The sequence below is a fragment of the Canis aureus genome, chromosome 37, assembly GCF_053574225.1.
Source record: "Canis aureus isolate CA01 chromosome 37, VMU_Caureus_v.1.0, whole genome shotgun sequence".
Classification (NCBI taxonomy): Eukaryota; Metazoa; Chordata; class Mammalia; order Carnivora; family Canidae; genus Canis; species Canis aureus.
Window position 1 is genome coordinate 8,194,566 of NC_135647.1, and position 23,577 is coordinate 8,218,142.

General features: G+C 37.9%; 1 long non-coding RNA gene across 3 annotated transcripts in view; it reads left to right on the plus strand.

The window, feature by feature from the left end:
• The window catches only part of LOC144306619 (uncharacterized), a 59,771-nt gene that overhangs the window by 33,315 nt on the left and 2,879 nt on the right, over positions 1 to 23,577 (plus strand). For 2 of the 3 annotated variants that reach the window (XR_013373711.1, XR_013373712.1), the window contains 2 exons: positions 2,185 to 3,817; positions 22,045 to 22,121. This is a non-coding gene — a long non-coding RNA (uncharacterized LOC144306619). Of the gene's footprint in view, positions 1 to 2,184; positions 3,818 to 17,693; positions 18,440 to 22,044; positions 22,122 to 23,577 lie in introns of those variants that run through there. The other variant, XR_013373713.1, reaches the window with a different exon arrangement.

Consider the following 23,577-nt stretch of genomic DNA (forward strand, 5'->3'; position numbering starts at 1 on the left):
GATGAGTGATGGGAAGATAAACTGGAGAGGTATGTGCTACTTGATGAGTAAGATAAAGAGGAATAGGAATGTTTTGAATTTAGTTCACATTTTGGAGGCAAGGATGTTTCTGGGGCCCAAGCTTGTAGTCCAGAGGTGTCATGTGGGAAAGATGGGAAATTTCTGATGGGCCAGGCATATCTGCTCATTTGGCGGCGGTATTGCTGGATGTTGGCTTCTTAGAGACATGCAATTTTGAGGACTTATCTAAGGAATGAATCACAGTGGCACACAATTTATGCCTGAGGATATTCACCACCATTTTGTTTTTAATAACAAAATATACAAATATTTTGAATAGCCAACAATAAGGAACTGATTTAACAAATTCTGACACATTCCATCCATGATGGAATTCTGTGTAGACATAAAAAAAATTGTGAAGAAATATATTTAGTAAGATGAGGATATGATAGAATGTATCTTCCAGTGGAAAAATTCTCACCTGGGTACATAGGTAAATGTAATGATTAGTTAATATTCTAACTCTTGGGTTGGAAATTAGGTTCATTATGTTCTTAAAAACAAAAATGAAATAAGAGAGGGCTATGGGTAAATAAAGGATACGTGTATGTCATGATCCAAGAATTATGATTAATAAATTATGCCTATTTGAGCTTCAGTTTAAAAAATAATTCACAAAACAATCTATGCAAGGATCTTAATTTTTATTTAAAACATATGAGCCATATTTAGTCTTGTTCTTAATTTCCTAGGCCTCTGCCTTCCTGTTCATTTTCTGTATTTTAGCTCAGTTTACTGTTTTGGTTACCTACTATTGTGTAGAAATCATCCCAGAATTTAGTAGCTTAAGACATTAAATATTTATTATTTCAGTTTCTTTGGATTGGGAATTTGGGAGCAGCTTAACTGGGTGGTTCAACTCAAGAGTCTCCATTAGAATATTGCCAAAGGTTGCAATAATCTGAAGGCTTGGCCAGGGTTAGAAGTTCCACAACCAAGATGGCTCACTCATGAGACTCTCAGCAGGTGGCCTCCCTTCCTCACCTCATGAGCCTCCTCATAGCTTGCTTGCGTATCCTCATGGCATAGGAGCTACCTTCCCCCAGAGTAACTAATCCAAGAGAGAAGGCAAGAAGGAAGCCACAAAACTTCTCATAACCTAGTTTCAGAAGTCAATCACTGTCACTTTGGCCATATTGTATTCATTAGAAGTGAGTCGCTCAGTTCACTTAAGGATAGAGATGCAGCTGCTGAAAGTTGAAAGTTGGGTAGGCAAGCACTGATATAACAAAGCCTAAGGGGCTGTGGCTGCAGCAGTGACAGCTCTGTCACACCTCCTACTATTCAAAAACTCTTGAGATATTAATCTGTCATTCATCAGAATTCTTTCTTTCTTTTCTTTTTCTTTCTTCCTTCCTTTCCTTCTGTCTTTCTTTTTCTTTATTTCTCTGTTTCTTTCTTTCCATCTTAGCAATGCCTTCCAGTTACAGTTCATGTCCTCTTCCCTCACCTTCCCACTAATGTCCAGATGCTCTCACCTAATTTATGTATTACTTTAATTATTTTAATTGCACATTCTCAGTATTTACTAGCATCCACATGTCCACAAGTCAACCTTCCATCTGCTCCACACATTTTTTAAAAGTATTTCTCGGTCAGCCCCGGTGGCGCGGTGGTTTAATGCCACCTGCAGCCTGGGGTGTGGTCCTGGAGACCCCGGATCGAGTCCCGATCAGGCTTCCTGTGTGGAGCCTGCTTCTCCCTCTGCCTGTGTCTCTGCCTCTCTCTCTGTGTCTCTATGAATAAATAAACAAAATCTTTAAAATAAATAAATAAAAATAAAGTATTTCTCACAGGTGGTCATTCAGGACCTGCTTCCATACTTCTACTCAGAAGGGCTCACTACCTTACTGCCATGTAAAGGTGTACTATGAAAGTTCTTCATCAAGAATGATTCTGTACCCTAGAAACCTGTCATATCAAGAAGAGTAAGTTATGAGATGTATCAATAATGCTGTGGTAATCTGTGTCAGTCAGCTTGAGCCCCCATAAGGAAATATTACCGAATTGGTGCTTTAAACAACAGAAATGTATTTTCTTATAGTTACGGAGGCTGGAAATTCCAATATCAAGGTCCAGTAGGATTCAGTTTCTGATACAAATTCTCTTGCTTTCTTGCAGATGGCCACATCTTGTGTCATCACATGGCAGAAGAGTGAGCAAGCTCTGCAGTGTGTCTTCTTATAAGTACACTAATCCCATCATAAGGGTTGTACTGTCACAACTTCATAAATACAATTACCTCACAAGGGTCCCTTCTCCAAATATTATCATATTAGGAGTTAGGGTCTCAGCATATGAATTTAAGGGAGATAAATTCAGTCAATAACATAATTCATAACATGACTTAGAACTGCTTTTTGTATCTGAGATCAGGTAAGAGATTTTTGGTCTAAGTCTTTTAGGGAGCTCTTTTGGATACCTTGATAAATACTTTTGACCAGACGTAATCATGAAGTGATGATTTTTTTCTACTATCTTTGCAACTCTGGCACTGACTTTGGGGTGATGATATACCCTGGGTCAGTTTTTTGTTCTCCATAAGACAGAGAAAGTAGGAAAAGTTCTCATTACTGGATACTGGCCCTGGATTTTTCACCATATGAGTAATGAGTCAGTAGTATTTACCTAGGAGGTTTATAATGATTATTTCATGTTTTAAATTCAATCCTGATTTTTCTGCAAATGCAGCATTCAGAAGAAAAGAAAGAACTCAGCTGTCTCCACAAACATATGGAAATCAATGATAAATGGACAGAGACTGCATAGTATATTTATTAACCAAGCTAGTATAAATCATAATTTTTCAACCATTTATTAAACTAATAGGATTGTTTTGGGAACATCAAAGAATTCTTTATTAGGTAAATAATCATGTTTATCCACTCAGTTACGGGGAAAAGCAAATCATTCACACTGCATTTACTCTGCCTCATCAGATTTCATTTCTCTTAAATGTCAGCCGTTGATAATTTTTACCAAACAACATGGTAAAAGAAAAAAAAAAAAGCCCAAATTTTTATCAGGCTTCAACCACCTCTTTGGTCCTGGAAAAAGACTGCTACTTGTTCCATTTCTTCTTCCCCATCTGGGTAAATTGCTCCATGAGACTCAAAATGGCTCTCCTCTACCAAACTCTAATTTAGGTAGTTGGCCATAGGGGCCAACTCTGTTTTTCTTAAATCATCTTATGACAGTCTTTTCATTCTATGACCACCTAGGCACATCTCAGAGACTGTTTTGTTGATTAAGCCTCCACTAGAATCCCCTTGACATCTGAAATAATTCCCTTTGTTTTCATTCTTCTCCATCACACAACCAGCTGATGTAGGCTCAGAGTACTAACTTTTTCCAGTGCTAATAGGAAGAAAACACAATTGGGAAGTTAAGTCAGCTCCCTGACAAGGAAGATGTATTCCATGTTTGTCATTTGGATTTGTAATATCAATGTTGTCCAGACAAATTATTTTTATAAATCACAATTTTCAAAATAAAAATGTATTTTAGCCATATTTAGCAAGTGTCAGGGGAGTTAGAAACTCCATTTGTTTAGTAAATAGTTATTGATTACTCTAAGGCCAGTCATTAAGCATAGTGGGAAATATGAAGATTTATTGATTTATTCAATAAACATTTACTGACTATAAGCTATGTGCCAGACACTGAAACACTGGGGATATAGAGGTGAACAAGAAACAAGACTCCTGATCTCAAGGAGTTGCTACTCCATTGGGAAAAGACAGATGATAAACAAGTAAGTAAGCGAATAAAAGTAATAATCAAGTAGCAGCAAGTGTTATAAAGAAAATTCAACAACATAATATAAAAATGATGGTAGCAGTGAGGGAAGTAGTCATTTAGATGGAATAGTCAATGAAAGTATCTGGAAAGTGACATTTGATCTAATATAGATGATGAGTAGAGTACAGTACTTTCCTTTACCTGGAAGAGTTTACAGTCAAGAAAGATTCTAAGACTGCATTCAATTTAGTGCAAAACTCTAAGCAAGTATCTATGAACTTTAGGTTAGAGATGGCACAACATCACACAACTCAAAGAATAAAATAACTATAAGTCCACATTGATATAAATAAATAATTGAACAAACAAGCACAAAAGAGTAGATAAGCCTTCTTACAGAAAAATTTCAAGTAATATATACAGATACTCCTTTCTCCAGAAGGAAGAGTATAATTCCTCTCCTTTTGTGTGTGGTCTGGACTTTGTGACTTGCTTCCAAACGAAAAAAAGGTGAAGGGAAAAACAAACTTTACAGTGGAAAAATCTGACAAACACCACCTTATTGGAGTGATCAAGGTAAACATCACCAAGGATGAGTTATATTGATATCATGGACCCTCTGATATGATGTGACAAGAAGGGCATTTTATCCTCCAAACCGACAACCCCAGTTTAATCATGAGAAAACATAGGAAAACCCAAATTGAGGGACATTCTACAAAATTCCTGACCAGTACTCTTCAAAACTGTCAAGGTCATAAAGAAAAAAAGAGAAATGTCTATGTCATTAAGATGGTGATATAGGTCATTCCTGACTTCAAGTACCTGTCACAAAAAGACCAGTTAGCAACTATTCATAGGCAAGACATTATTGTGAAAATCCCAAGAATAAGGGCTGAAGCACCCTCTAGACCATAGAGAACATTGATGACCACATTAGAAGGGTAAGATGATCAGCTTCACTCTGGAGGCATCACCCCTCCTCTAGGCCAGCATAGATGCCACAATGAGCCTTTGGTTTCTCCAGTGGGGCAAAAGAGACCCAAGATGGACAACCAGCTTCCTCAGTGTGGAAAGACTCCTTCCAGGAAACACATTCAGGTCTTATCTCACAGAGATCACTGGAAGATTCTGCTGGGCTGGATTACTGAGGATCACTGGAGAGGGGGGCAGGGCTTATAGCAACCAGCCCTCAAATCTTTGTGGACCAAGTACCTTCCAGAAGTACCAGAGTAGATATCTTAGCTAGTCACTCTGCCCATCTGCAGAATCAAGCTAGTGTGTGGTCCTCTCTAGTCAGGGACCTCAGTTGGCAGTTCTACTTGACTATGGTTTCCAGCCAATGGACCATGGCAGCCATGAAACTTATTCTAGGCCCCCACCCAGACAGAGAAGCAAATTCAAAGCCTCACACAACTGCTGAACATAGCTTCCAGTCCCATCCCAGAGAACTCAGCAACTATGGAGCCTATCCTACAGCCTGCCTGGGCAGAGATTCAAGCCAGCAACCATGCCAAACTGCTGAGCATAGTTTCTGGCCCTACCTAACCATGCAGCCTGAACAGTGACTCTGGGCAGCCTTGACACCCAATCTATGATACCACCAATCCATGGAACCTGCCTAGCAATGGAGTCCAGCCAGTAACCCTGTCCAACCATGGAGTCTCAAGCCCTATGTAACTGCAGGGCATAGCTGGAGGCCTCACCCAACCAGAGAACCTGGCCAACAACACCATTCAACAGCAAAATACACTCAGTGGCCTACCTGATTATGAAACCTAACCTGTGAATGTGTCCAACTTTGAGGCACAGCCCATGGCTTCACCCAATTCCAGAGAACAACCTGAGGTCTCATCCAATTGTAAAGCCCTATCTGCATCCCTGCCTGAACATGGGGTTCAGCCAGCAGCATCATCTGGTTGGGGAGCACAATCTGAGGTGCCATCCAACCAAGGGTGGTTACAGAGCCCAACTAATGGTTACCCTGACCACAAAACACAGTCAACAACAGCATCCCCTTCATCTCCTACCACTTCAGAGCATGCAATAGTGTGACCATACTAGAGACACTGATAGCAAACCCCATCTGACCATGGGTACTACCAGTTGACCTGTTCAGTACTTCAAGTTGAGCTGAAAGATATTTCCCTGTTGCAATGAATCTGTAAAGTCTGGAAAAGATTGCTTACTCAGATGTATAGATACCAATGCAAAGATACAAGCATCATGAAGAATCAGGTAGACATGATACTATCAAAGGGAACTAATAAAGCTTTAATAATTGACCATAAAGAAATGGAGTTCTGTGAATTGTCTGACAAATAATTCAGAATAATCTTTTTAATGAAGTTTAGTAAACTACAAAACATGCAAGTAGACCACTAGACTAAATTATGAAAACAATGCACGTGCAAAATGAATTTAAAAAGAAATAGAAACCACAAAAATATTCAAACAAAAATCCTAGAATGGAAGAATTCAACAGTGTCAACAGCTGACTTGACTGAGCATCCACCAGCAGCAGAATATACATTCTTCTTAAGCACATATGGAACTTCCTATGATAGATCATATGATAGGCCACAAAACAAGTCACAACAAAGTCAAGAAGACAAAAACTATATCAAATATCTTTTACAACTACAATGGTATAAAACCAATAAACAATAATAAGAGGAAAGCTGGAAAATTCACAAATACATGGAAATTAACAGTTCTAACAAGGAAGTTTATAGTTATAAATGTACACATATACATCAAGAAAAAAGAAAGATCTCAAAAAACAACCTAACGTTATACCTCAAGGATACAGAAAAAAAAGCCCAAAGTTAGCAGAAAAAAATGAAATTAATAGAGATTAGAGCAAAAATAATTAAAACAGATAATAGGAAAACAATAGAAAAGAAACAAAACTAAGAATTGGTTCTTTGAAAAGATAAAACAATTTGATGGATTTTAGCTAAACTTTTTTTAAGAGATAAAGAGATAACTCAAATAAGTCAAATTATAAATAAACAAGGAGATGTTACAAGTGATACTACAGAAATACAAAGGATTAGGAGAGACTCCTATGAAAATGATATGCTAACAAATTGAACAGCCTAGAAGAAATGAATAAATTCCTAGGCTATACAACCAACCAGGACAAAATCATGAAGAAATAGAAAATCTGAACAGACCAATAATGAATAAGGAACCTAAATCAGAAATAAAAATATCTCTCAATGAAGAAAATCTCACAACCAGTTAGTTTCACTGGTAAATTCTACCAAAAATTTAAAGAAGAGTGCTAATCCTTTCTAAATTCTTTCAAAAATTAAAACAGAGGGAAACTCTCAATCTTATTTTACAAACCCAGAATTACCGTGAAACCAAAGCTAGCTAATGACAATGCAAGAAAATAAAATTATTAGTCAATATTCCTGACAAATATAGATATAAAAATTTCCAACGGAATGGTAGCAAACCAAATTGAACATCATATTAAAAGGATCACACACCAATATCAAGTGGAATTCACCCCAGGAATGCAAGGATGGCTCAACATATGCAAATCAATAAATGCTATATACCACACTAATAGAATAAAAGATAAAAAATCATATGATCATCTCAGTAGATTCCAAAACAGCATTTGACAAAACCCAACATTTTTTCATGATAAAAATGCTTGACAAATTAGGTATAGAAGGAACATAATAAAGCCCACATATGACAAGTCCACAGTTAACTTCCTGCCCAATGGTGAAAAGTTAAAAGTTATTCTTCTATGATCACTAGCAAGACAAAGGTACACACTCTCACCATTCCTATTCAATGTAGTACTGAAAATCCTAGCCAGAGCAATCAGGCAAGAAAAAGGAATAAAAGGCATCCAAATTGGAAATGAAGAAATTGTCTGTTTGCAGATGACATGAGATTATATATAGAAAACCTTTGTAGTGTAAATAACTGACAATAAGTTGTTTTGATTATGATGTAAGAGCCTGATGTTAGTCTTCTAAATTACAAGGCATTCATTTCAAAGATATAAATGTATTACCAATTACACACAACTGGCTGCCCCACCTGTGGAATTCCCTTTTTAGAAAGCCCTGAGTAATGTAGATAATTGACCACTTCAGTGACCCTGATTTTCCCTTACCACATTTCGATTCCTGCTCTTATGTTTTATATTTGCCAATAGTCAACCCATGAAGTCTCACACACCTCACCGTAGACCTCAATAAAGGCAGAACCCCAAATACACATTCTCTCTCCCCTCAATCTCCATCCCCCCCTTCTTCCCTCCCTCCAATCTCACAGTGTGGCTCTGGGTATGCCATGTACTCTCAAGAACTTGTGAGTAATAAACCTTGTTTTTTCAAAGTTCCTTGATCATTTTTGTTGAGCTGTCTCTTGCAATCATAAGAGCCACAAGGGCCAGTCTAGCCACAACATTGACTCCAATGTGATAAATGTCTGCTAAAGTTTGCCACAAGCAGTATGGACCCAGCTGAGTGTCCCAGGCATTCCTAGCTGATAGCTTCAGTATCAATAGGCTGAGACTGACACAAAACTGCACAAAAAAAGAACATGATAGAACTTATAAACAAATGCAGTAAAGTTTCCAGATACAAAGTCAACATAGAAAAATGAGTTGCATTTCTATACACTAACAATGAACGATCTGAAAAAGAAATAAAGAAAACAGTCTCAGTCAGCATAGCATCAAAAAGAATAAAACATCAAGGAATAAATTTATCCAAGGAAGTGAAACATCTATGTACTGAAAACTATAAGACATTCATTAAAGAATGTAAAGAAGACCCACATAAATAGAAAGATATCCAATGTTCATGGATAAAAAGAATTAATATTGTTAAAATGTCCACACTATCTAAAACTACCTGTGGATTAAATGCAATTCCTATGAAAATTTAAATGAAATTTTTTACAGAAGTAAAAAAACAATCCTAAAATCTGTTTAGAACACAAAAGGCCCTGAGTAGTCAAAACAATCTTGAGAAAGAACAATGCTAGAGAATCACACTTTCTTTTTTAAGCTGTATTACAAAGCTATCATAATCAAAGCAGTATTGTATGGGCATTAAAACAGACACATAGACCAATGGATCAGCATTGAGAGTCCAGAAATAAACTCATGCATATATGACCAACAGATATTTGGCAAGGGAGCCAAAGATATTCAATAGAGAAAGTGTCTTATTTCTTAATCCTTATTTCTTATTTTTTCTTAAATTTCTTCTAATTTCTTATTTATTCTTAAAGAAATAGCTTCTTTGATAAGTCATGTTGGGGAAACTGGATATTCACATGCAAAAGAAAGAATTTGGACCCCTATCTGAAAGCACTCTTCTATGTCCTAATATCACCAAATAAAGGAAAAATAACATGGAGATGGCAAAACTTCTTTTTACTGCCATAGTGTGGAGGTGATATGTATCATCTCTTCTTCTACTCTATTGCCAAGAACTAGTAATTGGCCATCCCAAAACCCAAGAGGATAGTAAATGAATTCTAACAGCATATCCAGCAAGAAGTAGAGACTATACATATTGATGAATACCAGCAATCTGTCATAGTTTTGGGTTTTTCTTAAACAGGTTGTGGGGTTTTTGCATATATGGGGCCTCTTCAACTATAAGCTCCTTGAGAGCAAGGATTGTCTTCTTTAAATCTACTACAAGGGTTTATGTAGTAACCATTCTCCAAGATGGCTCTCAATGTTCCCCCACTTCCTATACTTATATCCTTGAGTAATTCATTCCCATTTTGAATAGGCCTGGCCTGTATAACCAATAGGATATTGAAATAATACTACGGTGTGATTTCTGTAGGTATGGCTAGGCAGTAAAAATCCTTGTGGCTTCTACCTTGTTCTCTCTTGGATCACAGGTTCAGGAAGAAGCCAGTATTCATGTTGCAAGGACACACAAGCAACTCTGTGAAGAGATCCATCTCACTAGAAATTGAGGTACCCTGCTAACAACCAGCAGTAACTTGCCAAGTACATGAATAAGCCACCTTGAAATGGATCTTCCTTCCATCCTCAATCAAGGTTTTGATGCCTGCACTTTAGGGTTGTCAAAATTTTTCCTACAAGATTCACGCCCATTCACATATTCATCAAAACTTTCATTTGTTCCTCAAAAGACATTGCTGTGTAATTACCTTAAGACTTCACCTGAGAAAGAGATGGTGAATTGGACTTTTCTCACATGTCAGCTCCCATTGGTTGGTAGTAATTGCTATTGTTTCCAAGTCTCTGACATTGTGTCCAAAGGTATAAGCCTTTATTTATCAGTAATATTTGCTAGCGAAATGGAAACAGTAGTAGGTAGTTCATAAACTACACATTTGCCATCTATGTCTAAGTATTCTGACTCTTGTTTTTGAGTCTACATCATTAATTAGGAGCCCATAGACTAGTAAGTATCTCTTGTCCCGCACAACAGTTCCAGAGCCTCAGACCTGACAAATGGCATAAGAGGAAAGCTGAAGCCAGATGCTTTTTTGGTCATAAGTCAGTCAATTAATCTGATTTTGCTTACTGTTTATTTATTGTCTAAAATATGTCTTATACGATATAGTGGTTCAGATTGCTGAGAATCGTGTGGCCTGTGACTTTTTGCAAAAGATTCCACTTCTCAGCTCTAACTTCATATTCTTATGATTAGATTCTTCTAGCACCAGAATCAAGGGCAAAAGAGTTGTTAAGTAACTACTGGAATTTGAAAGAAGCATGAGAAACATTCTATCCTATCAGGGCTTATTTATACTCTGAGCAGATTCTCGTGGCCATGTACACTAAATGCATAAATTTTCAGGTACTTGCAAAATGCCAGGGTCATAAACCTTTTTAAAAAACAAAACTTATTTATTTTCCTTGAAAATAAAGGTTTTTTGTTCCCCATGGAAAATAGAAAAAAAAAATCTCAAAGAAGAAAATAAATTTTAAATAAAGATCCACCCATGATCCCACTTGTCAGAGCCAACCAATGTTTTACTGTTGTACAAGTTGAAAACACATATACTCAGGATAAAGTCATATATATAATCTCATTCTGATTTCTTCAGTTACAGCATAACAAAAGAATTTCCTGCATTATTATTAATCTTTGCAAGCCTCACTTAAAATTGTTTTCTATTTTATTATATTCCTTTATCAAAATGTACTGATTCATTTTCCTAAAATTAAATTATTTTCATGGAGAGAAGGGAGGTGCTAAATTGCTATAAATCTTCGAATAAGCAAAGACAGTATTATTTCAGTGAGATTATTCATGGACTCTTGGCATCTTAAACCTGCAAGACTGCCTTAAGTAAATGGATTAGAACACTTTTCTTTTGTAGAAGAGGAAATAGACGCACCATTTTCTGACTTGTGTATGATTATCCAGCCCTCCAACAGTAGAACCACATTTAGAACCCTGTGCTTCTCGCAATTACAGAAACATCAAAGGAAAAAAGAACTTTTCATTAGTTAGGTGGAGGTTTCCATCCCTTTCTGAAAGTAGAGTGTTCCTATGAAACCTTTTGTAAGCCGAAACGGAACAAGGCAGAATGTATCCCCTGCTTTGCTTTTTTTCCCACTTTAGTACAGTAACAGTTTTCTTCATAAAAGTGAAAATTCTTTTTGGATTTATTTTTTTAAAAATTAAGTTTTTATTTAAATTCCAGTTAGTTAACATACAGTGTAATAATAGCTTGAGGTGTAGAATTTAGTAATTGAGCCCTTTCATACAACACTCAGTGCTTATCACACTGGGATGGAGATCTTAACCAACAGCTCAGCTAGGGAGGTGAGCCAATGTAATAAGCATCCATAAAATTCCAAGACTACTCACCTGAGCAAAATATTTCTATCACCACCACAGAATACAACTCACCTGCCTATATTAGGGTTGGAGATGAGCAGCTTGAGGTTAACTCAACTTCAAGGTATGATTAGCAAGTGAATTGTACTGGTGTCTGTGGGAAAGACTTGATTATAACAAAGCTTTGTTCCATCTTCTGCGTTGTTCAACTCTTCTTGACACTATTAGCTTCAATGGGAATCATTTCTGATGTTGTATTTCCTCATGTGTTTGAGTGAAACATATTCTACTAGACAGTCCTTTGTAAAAAGAAAACAGAATATTTGCATGTCTGGGGGTTTCTAAATTTTCTGTGTTATATATATAATAACAGCACAGGGCAACCGTTACCCAGCCACCTAGCTACCTCACGTGTCCCCTAGGCTTGGACTCTTACTGTTCTTTGAAATATCCTTCTTGGACCAGAAGTGGCTATCTTTAGAGAGAAGAAAGGACTACTAACTGATGTTCATGACACTAGTGATAAAGCTACATGGGATTTTGGTGATGGACAGGAAAGGACAACCTTTCTTGCCATTCCTATTGCTAGTTTGTTGTATGTTTCTGAGATCCCCTGTTACATGCCTATTGAAAAATGATAAAGTTGGGATGGCAGGGGTAGAGTGGAGGGAAGGTACACTGTCACTAAAACCCTGCAAATTTACTCTTTATATAAATCCTAGGGTCCGAGAGGTGGTACTGGAAGAATGATTGGGCATCTCTGTGAAGGGAATACTCCCCATTATTGGATTCCTTTTATTCATTTAATAAATGTTATTAAGTCAGGCAATGTTTTAAGCTTTAAGGATTCTGCAGTGAGCAGAAAAGAAAAGCTCCTGCTCTCAGAGGGGAAATTCTCTGGGTGTCATGTTTTTAATGCTGGAGGGTAGAGATGGTGCAGGGGTCTCTGAATAGGCTTACCCCCCAGACTTGCTCCATTTTCCAGTTGCTCAGGCCAAATCTTCAGAATCCGCTTTGATCTGCTCACTACCCCTTCTGACATGCTCTACCTCCAAACAGGTAAAAAATTCTGTTGACTCTTCATTGAAATCTAACCAGAATCTGACCATCTGACTACTTTGACCCTATTGCTACCTTCCTGGTTAAAATCACCATTATTGCAATAATGACATCATCTCCTACTACCTCTCTTCTTGCTCACTGTCTCCAGCATAGTGGCCCAATTTATGGCTTTCATACTGGCTCTTTCCTCTTCCTGGAATACTTCTTCATCAGATACACACTTGGCTAGTTTACTTCCTTTAAATCATTGTTCAAAACTTCTCAGTGACACCTACCTGAACTATTCTGTTGCTCGCTATAAACAGAATCCCTACCAAGTGCAATTTATTTCCCTTAGTCTGCTCTACTTTTTTCCATAGTGTATAAACTCTTCCCTTTCTAACATAATAAACTTTGATGATTTATTGTATTTAGTTTTTTATTATCTACTTCCTCTTACCTATGTAAGATCCAGCATTGGATCTTTGTCCATTTTGTTCAGTGATGTGTCTCAGGTGGTTAGACCAGTGCTAGATGACAAAGAATTATTTCCTACATCCAGAGGTCCAAAAACACCTTGAAATTTTTTTTTAACACCTTGAAATTGATTGCAGAATGTACATATGTGATTTTCCAGAAAGCAGTATTTTATTAGATAATAAAATACTGATAGATAATTCCTTTTATTAGATAATCAAAAGGAATTGTGATCAAAACCAGTTCTAAAACCACTCTATTATGCTTAACCTGTAATGTGGTCAATTTGGGGATTTCTTGGAAATAATTTACTTAGGAAAAAAAAACATGTGAAATCATGACAATGTGTCTTATTGGATGGTTTCTTGACTCATGTACTGGCATGCCTAGAAATCTCCCTTGTGAAGACCAGTTTTAGAAGAATATGAAATAGAGGGAGAGAGTGTGTGTGCACACAGAAAATATTGGGAGTGTCTTTCTTAGTAAAAAATCTAAAGCATGAATGATAATGATTCTGGTAACTAATAATGCTATGTTAATAACAATGCTAATACTCATAATTATTGCATGTGGAACTTTTCATTTGAAAGTCTCCAGGTGCTTTATAAACATTAATTAGTGACATTTCACAACACTCTGGTGAGACAAGTAAGGATTATTATACCTATTTTATACCTTTAGATAAAAGAGTTTCTAAAGGTCGTATAACAAGGTAAGAATAGAAACTAAAGTGATACTTGGAAATCCCCCTCCCCCAATTCCTGTTCTTCTGCTGGTGCCTGTGGGGTTTGAGTCTCGTTCTTTTAGAATTGATTCATGGCCATAGGATCTGGTGCTGTTGGAATATTGAAGCGATCACAGAGAAATACAGTGTTCTATGGTGGCCTCAGAGGATTTGCGGGAATTCAATGATGGATCTATTGTTTTGTTTTTATTCTAAAAGAACTTTTCAAAACAGGAAATATTCCCTTTGCCATTCTTTTCCCGTAGTTGTTTTTCCTTTTGCGGATTTGACTTGCTTTTTGCTATTTTCACCCTGTCCTGTTCATTGCCTCTTCAGTCTCACCTGGAGCACATGCATTCTAGTCCCAGCCGTCAATGCCACTAAATAATCGGGGGACCCAGGCAAGTCCCTGAGCCCAGCAACTGAACCATAGTTTCTTCATCCATAAATGAGCACACTGGCTTTAGCATCTCTACGCTTCCTTTACAATGAGAGTACATGGTTCAGTAGGGGGAACTCCTTTGAGAGGATCCCTTCAAGACAGTGTTCATGTTACAGGTATAATAAGGCAAAAATCTATTGCAGGGATGCTTTGTCAATCTAGAAGAGAAGACTCTAAATGTCTTGTTTTTAAAAATCATCTGAAACAGATTTTGTGTCCATTTTCATTCGCTTGAGACTCTTCTTAATGATGAATCCAAAGCTTTGATTTTTCTCCTGGACTGGTTAGAGAAAACCAGGTTGGCCTCGTGTTCCTCTTTTTGGGGCTTTGAGAAAAGAGTACCTTTTCTTAAGAAAGACTCTGTTACTTACACTTTACCCTCTTCTGTTTTTGCTTCCTTAGGAACCTCCTTGTCCCTCCCAGGGAGTGTCAATTCACATCTTAATCATTTTGCGTGTAATCTCATTAGGGATAATCCCATTTGCCAGTGTCAGTATCTTTCCTTGGTACTGAGGCAGGGATTTCTATCATTTGTTTTGGAAACCCAATCCAGCTAGAGTTAGAAATAGAGCAGTCTTAGCTGAATTCTTCCTCTGACTTTTGATATCAACATTAGAATATACAAGGTGATTCTTTAAACCATCACACTAAGTTTTTATCAGTCTTAGCAATAGATAGAAAGGGCATAATTTTAAAAATGTTGGTTTTGTGGGGGGTTTTTTTGGCATCTTAAATGAAGGAAATATTTTGTTCACTTACCAAAAGATCTAAGAGAACTTTAATAAATGAATCTAGTAATTATGTCCTCTTCTGATTACTCTGTTGTTGTTTGTGGGAATATAAATACTTTAAATAAACAAGAGAACAAACAAAACACACACACACACACAAACAAAAGACCTCCTTCCCTTTTTCCAATTTGGACACTTGCCTTAAAGTGATTCTCATCAGACAGTCCTGAGGTGATAAAATCCCAGATAATTCAAGCAACCGCATTTGGTGGTTGAGGGCGTCTTTCAAGGAGGCCCAAGATCAAGTGCATGTGAAGCTGGACGATGTGAGCAGGAATCCATTTTTGCAGGAAATGCCAATCCATCTGGCTCTCAGTTTGTCATGACATATATTGCGTTAAATGTGTGAAACAACTCTTATGGAAACCCCAGCTCTCTCTGCTGCTCCCCTTCCCCAATAGGCAACAAATTCAAATCCTCATATTCTTAAAGTGGGGCGGGGTGGGGAGAACAGCAGTCATTCTCATTTGATGGTTTGAAAAAAGAAAAGATGTCGGTACCACTCACTGACTGGCTAATGAATAATCAGATTTCACAGCATGAGTGCTGGGGTGGTAATTTGGTTGCACGCCATGCTCCAAACCCATGGAATAGTGCTTCATTAATGTGAAGACCTGTATAATCAAACAATTAGCAGTCTCTCTGCAATGAAAGCAGCTTTTCATCAGCATATATACTTCATCGAAAGATGAGTCCCAAATCAGTGGATCTGACAGCAACTAGTCTTCCACTAACTCAGCAATAGTAACGTGAAGGATAACGTGGGTGTTTTTCACCCATACCTTTAGCTAAGGATCCTACGAAACTTTTGCTTCAGGATCAGTGAATGGTAGCAAACATTTGCAGGGAATATGAGATTAGGAGAATATTTTCTAATTTTATTTATATAGTCTCCTATTTTATAGTTTCTGTGTTTTTCCTTGCTTTATGTTTATTAGAGTTAAGAACCTTGGAAAGATACTTCAAATTATCATGGAAGAAGAGGAACTCTGATCCTTCTTTTATTTTGCAGATTCATATCAATGATTTGTGTGTTCATTCTGATATAGCTTATTAGCCTCCTTGAGACTTTCTCTCTGTAACCATGGAGAGAGGGTGCTGTTTTATGGCGGGCTCTCTCATTTGTGTTGTTGACTAATTCACATCAATGGATACCCAACAGGGCTGTTCACAGAACCAGGAGGCAGAGACCTTGGGGTCCTGGTGCCCTATGGTTTGGAGTCTTGTTTTACACCCTAAACAAGGGCTGAATATATTGGGTTGTCTTCAACATATTGCTCAAGTGTCCAACATATTGCTCAGTGGCACTAAGAAGTGCTCAACTTCTCAGTGAGAAGTACTAACTCAATACTTTTTTTTAAAGGTAAAATGTAAAGTATCTCAAACTTCCATGGATTTGCAATAGTTTTACGATTGGTTTGGCTATTCTAAATCAGGGACAGCAAACTTTTTCTTCAAAAGGCCAAATAGTAAGTACTTAGACTTTGCGGGCCAACAGGAAAAGCAGAGTTATTATGTTATTATGTAGGAACTAAACATGAAATACTTTCTTAGTGTCTTTTTATTGACTGGGATTAGTAATGGACCAAGACATTGAGTTTACCCAGGATGAATTCCTGTTCAACTGATGGATCATGGCACTGACCAGGTCAAAGCTTGGTATCTAATTTCTATATAGGTATGATGATTTCACACAAGGGAATAACACTGCTGCATGGCCATAATCTATATCTTTCTCAAGTGAACTCTCAAAAAACCTGGACAGACTGTCCATGGACGTATGGTTGAGTCAAGGATGACTAGCACCAATCTTTAAAAGAGCATGCCCTTCATAAATAAAATCTCAGACCAGATTCTGGATTTGAATATTAAAACAATTCTTTGCAAACACTGTTACCAGCAGGTTGAAGCAAGGGTTTTTCAAGGGCAAGCTATTTGCTAGCTCCAACGTGGATAATCTAGTAGAAGGTCCATCTTCAAAGGGTGCTGGTGAATGGTTTGATATGGCTATCAATTGAGATTTCTGCTGGCATCCCCATTGGATGTTGTTCTCTACCACGTTCTGTTCTACATTCCTTATTAAAAACTTTCATGAAGACAAAGAAAATATTCTTATCAAGTCTGCATATAATGAAAAGTCTAGAGAGCTCACAAATTCAGTGGATAACTGAGTGAATCAACAAAACCTCTACCATTTACAGACACCATGAGTCAATTCAACAAAATACAATTTAGCTGGGGTAAAGGTACAATTTGTTATTTAAATTGAAAACAACTATGACTAATTATGCAAGTCCTGGATGGGAAAGTCCTTAGAAAAGCACAAATAGAAACTTCAGTTTTTAGTAGTTTCAATGAGCCTCAGGGTCATTAACATTAACTATGACGATGTTTGCAAAATTCAATTATCTAAACAAGTTCACTGAGAATGCCAGATTTTACTCTGTTCCACTCATGGCATATTTAGATGGTGTGTAAAAAAAAAAAAAATGTAGGGGCACCTGGGTGGCTCAGTGGTTGAGCATCTGGCCTTTGGCTCAGTGGTGATCCTGGGGTCCTGGGATCGAGTCTCACATGGGGTTCCCTGCAGGGAGCCTACTTCTCCCTCTTCCTATGTCTCTCTCTCTCTTTCTCTCTCTGTGTCTCTCATGAGTAAATAAATAAAATCTTTGAAAAAAAGTAGATAAAATAAAAATGTGTTTGATAAAGATCAACTGCCAAGTCAGGAAAGCAAAATTCACTTGTATCACCATGCTGAGAAAGGACTGTTGAAGACATTGTAACTCTTCTCTCAGATAAGGGGTTCCTACCACAGACCCGCTGAACCAAAATTCTTGAGAGGGTGCCAGGAAATCTGCAGCTCTAAAAATCTGTCCAGATAATTGTGATAAGAAATTGGACTGGGGCAGCCAGATCATTAGTGAAAGAAAAATCCATCAAAGCAGGTAAAAAATAATTAGTTAAAAACTCATCTCTGATTCAGTATGTTTCAGTAACGATTTCACTTTTCTTCCATTGTTTCGGAACCGTAACACTGGACTGTGGTTCCCTTATTCAGGGATGAAGAAGTTAGGGTTTAGAATTCTTTCTCTATGTGGACCACCTAACTGCTGGTTGATGGGCTCAGTCTACAGCCCTGATTCTAACTACTTTCCATAGAGAAATACATAGGGATTATTGAGTCTAAGATTTGGCTGCATCATCAATAAACCTATCACTCTCTCCTCACAGAACAGTTCAAAATTATTTTTTCCCACCCACAGCTAATCAGCAGGAACGCAGGAAAGGAAGTACATATAGAGAGACACAACACTGAAGGGGTTTACCATTCTATGTTGATGTGAGTATGTGCAACCATATCCTATATGTAGGATAGCTAAATGATCAGATCGATGTCTCCTATGGAAATTCCCTTTTTAACTGTCACCTAAGCTCAAAATCTAAGGCTTCTTTCTTTTACTTGCTCCTTACATCTAGATATTTACAATTTCTGATTGATTCTACCTCCAAAGTGTATTTTTAGTCTATCTGTTACCCCTCTGTTCTCATTGTTTTTCCCCTGGTAAAAATCTGGTGGAATGTTAAGTTAGCCTTCTACCTTATAATTCCTCATCTCCCCTTCCCAAGGCTGTGTAATTCATCTTCTTAAAACAAGGCTTTGGTCCTTTTGTGGTATCAAAAACCTGTGAGATGAAGTCAGAGTACTTAGGCCTGCCCTGCATGATGCCACAAGTTCAGATTCCAAACTTTTGTTTATTAATTCATTCAAAAATAATTAATTGAGCACCTACTTTTGACCAGGCATCACGGTAGCAGAGTTTAAGATGCAATTTTACATATGATCATACAGATTCCATGTTCTTGCTCTAATTCCTTTGCCAGTGCTGGGTCTCTCCTACCTCCCAGTCTTTGAATATTAAATACCATCCAACTGTAATGTCTTTAGTCCTTTTCAAAGCATTCCCTGATCTCAACAATGAGAAATAATCTATTTTTTTAATCCCTATGGTGTACTGTTTATGGCAATTATCACTTTTTAGTAGTTTGGATACTTAAACATATCTCATCTGCTAGGATAAAATGGTCACTAGGAGTAGAGACCAGGCCTTGTGTATCTCCACTGCCCCTAGAATGGTGGCCAATAGCTAAGACATTACTTAACACATATTTGTTGAAGTAAAAAAAAGCAACGAAAGCAAAAATAATCAAGTGGAACTACTTCAAACTAAAAGGCTTCTGCACAGCAGAATGATCAACAAAATGAAAATCAAAATCAAACTACCAAATGGAAAAAAATATTTACAAATCATATATTTGATAAGGGATTAATATTCAAAATGTATAAGGATACTATACAACTCAATATTAAAAAAAACCCACAAATAATCTGATTGAAAATGGGCAAAGGACTTGAACTGACATTTGTTCCAAAGAAGATATACACATGACCAGCAACAGCTACATGAAAAGTAGCTCGACATCATTATCATCAAGAAAAAGCATAAACCACAATGAGACATCACTTCACACCTGTTAGGACAGTCAATATAGAAAAGACAAGTGCTAACAAGTGTTGGTGAGGATGCAGAAAAAGGGGGAATCCTCTTGCACTATTGATGGGAATGCAAACCATTGCGGTCATTCTGGAAAACAGTATGGAGCTACATTAAAAATTAAAAATAGAACTACCTTATGATTCTGCAAACTCACTTCTGGGTGTGCATGCAAAGGAAGGGAAATCACGGTCTTTTATTTTTTTTAAGATTTTATTTATTTATTTATGAGAGACACAGAGAGAGGCAGAGACCTAGGCAGAAGGAGAAACAGGCTCCCTGTAAGGAGCCTGATGTGGGACTCAATCCCCGGACCTTGGGATCATACCCTGAGCTGAAGGCAGGCGCTGAACTGCTGAGCCACCAAAGCATCTCAAAATCACTGTCTTGAAAATATATCTGCAAATATATCTGTCTTGAAAATATATCTGCATCCCTATGTTCATGTCAACACTATTTACAATAATGAAGACATGGAACAACCTCACTGTCCATTGACGGATGGATAAAGATGGATATGGATATACAATAAAGTATTATTTACTTTTTTTAAAAATTTTTATTTATTTATGATAGTCACAGAGAGAGAGAGAGAGGCGCAGAGACACAGGCAGAGGGAGAAGCAGGCTCCATGCACCGGGCGATGTGGGATTCGATCCCGGGTCTCCAGGATCGCGCCCTGGGCCAAAGGCAGGTGCCAAACCGCTGTGCCACCCAGGGATCCCAAGTATTATTTACTGTATAAAAAGAAGGAAACCTTGTCATTTCTAACAATGTGGACCAAACTCAAGAAACTCAAGGGAATAATGCTAAGTGAAATAAGTCAGTAAATCCTGTACGATGTTACTTTTACATGAAACCTTAAAAAATCAAACTCATAGAAACAGAAAGGGAGAGAATAGATTGGCAGTTGCTGGGGGAGTGGAAAGGGGCAAGGAGAGGAAATGGGTGAAGGTGGTGAAATGTACAAACCTCCAGTATAAGATGAATAAATTCTGGGGTCTAATGTGCAGGATGGCGACTACAGGTAACAGGACTGTATTTTATCCTTGAATGTTCTGCTAAGAGAGGAGATCTTGAAAATTCCCACCACACACACACACACACACACACACACACACACACAAATGGTAGCCATGAGAAGTGATAAATGTGTTAACTAACCTTATTTTGGTAATCACGTCGCAATATGTATGGAGATCAAATCACCACACTGTACACCTTAAACTTACATGATATTATATATCAATGATATCTCAATAAAACTGGGAAAAAATAAAAATAATTTGCCTGATACCAAGATACCAAAAAAAAAAAAAAAAAAAGGAGGATATTCATTCCAATAAAGAATGCTTCAATTGGGTTAAGGGCAGGAGCTTTTGATTCATGACAAATGGTAATCATGAAAAGAAAGGACATAAACCCTTAATTATTTAAATAAATGTATGCCAGGATGGCTTGTCGAGGCCAGGTCATAATTGAAGTCTCACTCTCCTCCTGAACACAGCCAGCTCAGTGTGTTGTCAGTGGTCACTTTCTTTCTTTCTTTTTTGTTTTTTAAAAGATTTTATTTACTTATTCATGAGAGGCAGAGACACAGGCAGAGGGAGAAGCCTTCCTATGCAGGCCTGGATCCCAAGACCCTGGGATCACGACCTGAGTGGAAGGCAGATGCTCAACCGCTGAGCTACCCAGGTGCCCCCAATGGTCACTTTCTAAAGGGCTGGACATGGACCCTCCAGGTTTCTGTTCCTGCACACTAGAGTCAGTGAAAGTGAATGTGGGCAGTTCGAATTTCAGTCCACTGCTCAGGTCTGTTGACTTCCAGCCCAGCACTAAGGCTATTTGAATGTATCAGATTTTATATGTCAGTGATATGGAAAGGGTTACACTGGAGGCAGGCAAACCACATAAAACGGACATTGAACCTTCCTGTTCTTCAAGGTCCTTTAAATGCCTTGCTTCTCAGCCTCCTACTCGCCCCTCATCCAAAATAGTTAGCTGACTTTTAGTTTCTGTCTCCTTACATGCTCAGCTCTTTCCTTCCCCGAACAAAGTGGAGAAGGCAATCCAGTTATTCTCTCAAAGGTATCTTTGCCCATCAGTCAATAGCACTTTCTTCTTCCCCGATTACAAGGAATTGAAAATGGGACTGGACTCTGGAAAACGCTAAAGTGCCACAGGGTTAGGGGTTGGTCCTTTTGACCCTGTGGTCATCAAACTAAGTGTATGATCCAGTGGTGGGTTGCCCAATTTTGACATAGTCATGTTGCAAGTCATTTCTAGTTTCTAGTTCAAAGATACAAATAATGTAGCTTAAAAAGTCATTTAAAAAATTCTTAAGGTTTTTGCAGAATGTAAAAAATATGTATATTCTCTTTTTCTCTCCAAGGACAAAGGGGAGCACAGAGCTCATTGCGTATCTGAAGGAGGTGGACACACAGCCACACAGCCAGGACTCCTGGAAATGTAGGAATCTTCCCAAAATACAGGCTTCTTTATTTTTCTTCCTATTGCCTTCATTAGTGGTGGCAAAGGAGCAACATTTATTGGTTGCCAGCACTCCTACGAAAAGCAAAAGCCAAGTCTTCTCATGCCTCTTTCTGTACATCTCTTCTGCTCTCCGCTCCCAGCCTGGGAAGCTGAGAAATTGAACCTAGACATTCCATGGGACTGACTGGGTTAAACCCAGGCCCCCCTAAGCCAGAGACAGTATTCCAAATCCTTATCTTTCTCCCTCCTGGAATTTGGCCTTCTGGAAGAGTCTACACACTCTTCGCCTGCTCATTGCCAGGGATGGACCTCACTCCTTAGACTGCCTGCCTGGTCCTCCTCACTGTGCCCACCCCCAAACCTAAGCCATCAGAAAAAGGACAATGCTGCCTAAGTTAAAAATACTCATCCTCTCTGTGTCAAGGGGATGTACCATGAGGCTGAAAGACAAATAGACCCCTGCTCCTTCAGCCAGAAGGCATATTTTGGGGCTCAGGGGCAGTGATTGGTGGACCCTAAAAAAACTGATTTCAAACAGGAAGCAGAGTAAAGAAAGAAACCAAGGCCTATTATTTGTTTTTGGAGTGACAGCACAGAAGATTTGATGCTTTAAGGCAACAAAGGCACTGCAATGTTATTAGAGAGCATTACTTAGGGATGAAGCCCACACAATAATGGCCCTTCAAGATGCCTCTGTGAACACAGCAGCAGCCACCCCAGCCACACCCTCGTGTGGACACTGACCCAGCGTCCACATGGAGCAGCAAAGAACACACTAGAAACGAATCAAGTGCAAGAAAAAGGAGAAGGTGCCATGGCTTCCCCTTTTGAGATTCACACACAAAAATCAGGCTTGACTTAGATCCAGACACAAGTTTTTGGGCAATAAAATTTAAACTTCTTTTCAAAGATAGTTCTTCTAAAAATCATCAAGAGACCATTTAAAGATTGGGAATTTAAGCATTTATTTAATACCAACCTGCCAAACTCGAAACATACCAAAGCTCTCTAAACTGGATGATTTTATGTTGACATATCCATGAATATAATTCTACAGTGTGTGAATTTAAGAAAACAATGGGTTTAAATAGCTTCAGTGTATCACTGGAGGGAAATGCATTATTATTCATTTATAGTTGATAAATATTAAAACCTAGAATAAAGTTAAAGCTAGTCCTTTATCATAAAGCCCACCACTTTCTTTCTCCCACCCCTCTCCCCCAAAAATAAAACCAGGTGAAGTTTCATCTTTTAAAAATTTTATAACTAAAAGAATTTTTTTTTTTGCAAAAAACTTAGGTTTAATAAATCATGGCCATGAGCTAACCCACATTTGAATCTAGAAAATGCACTTGGCATTATCCTTCTCTGTTCACATATATTTGAAGTAAATTACATCAAATTGTATTTGAAATACCAAACTGGCATTAAT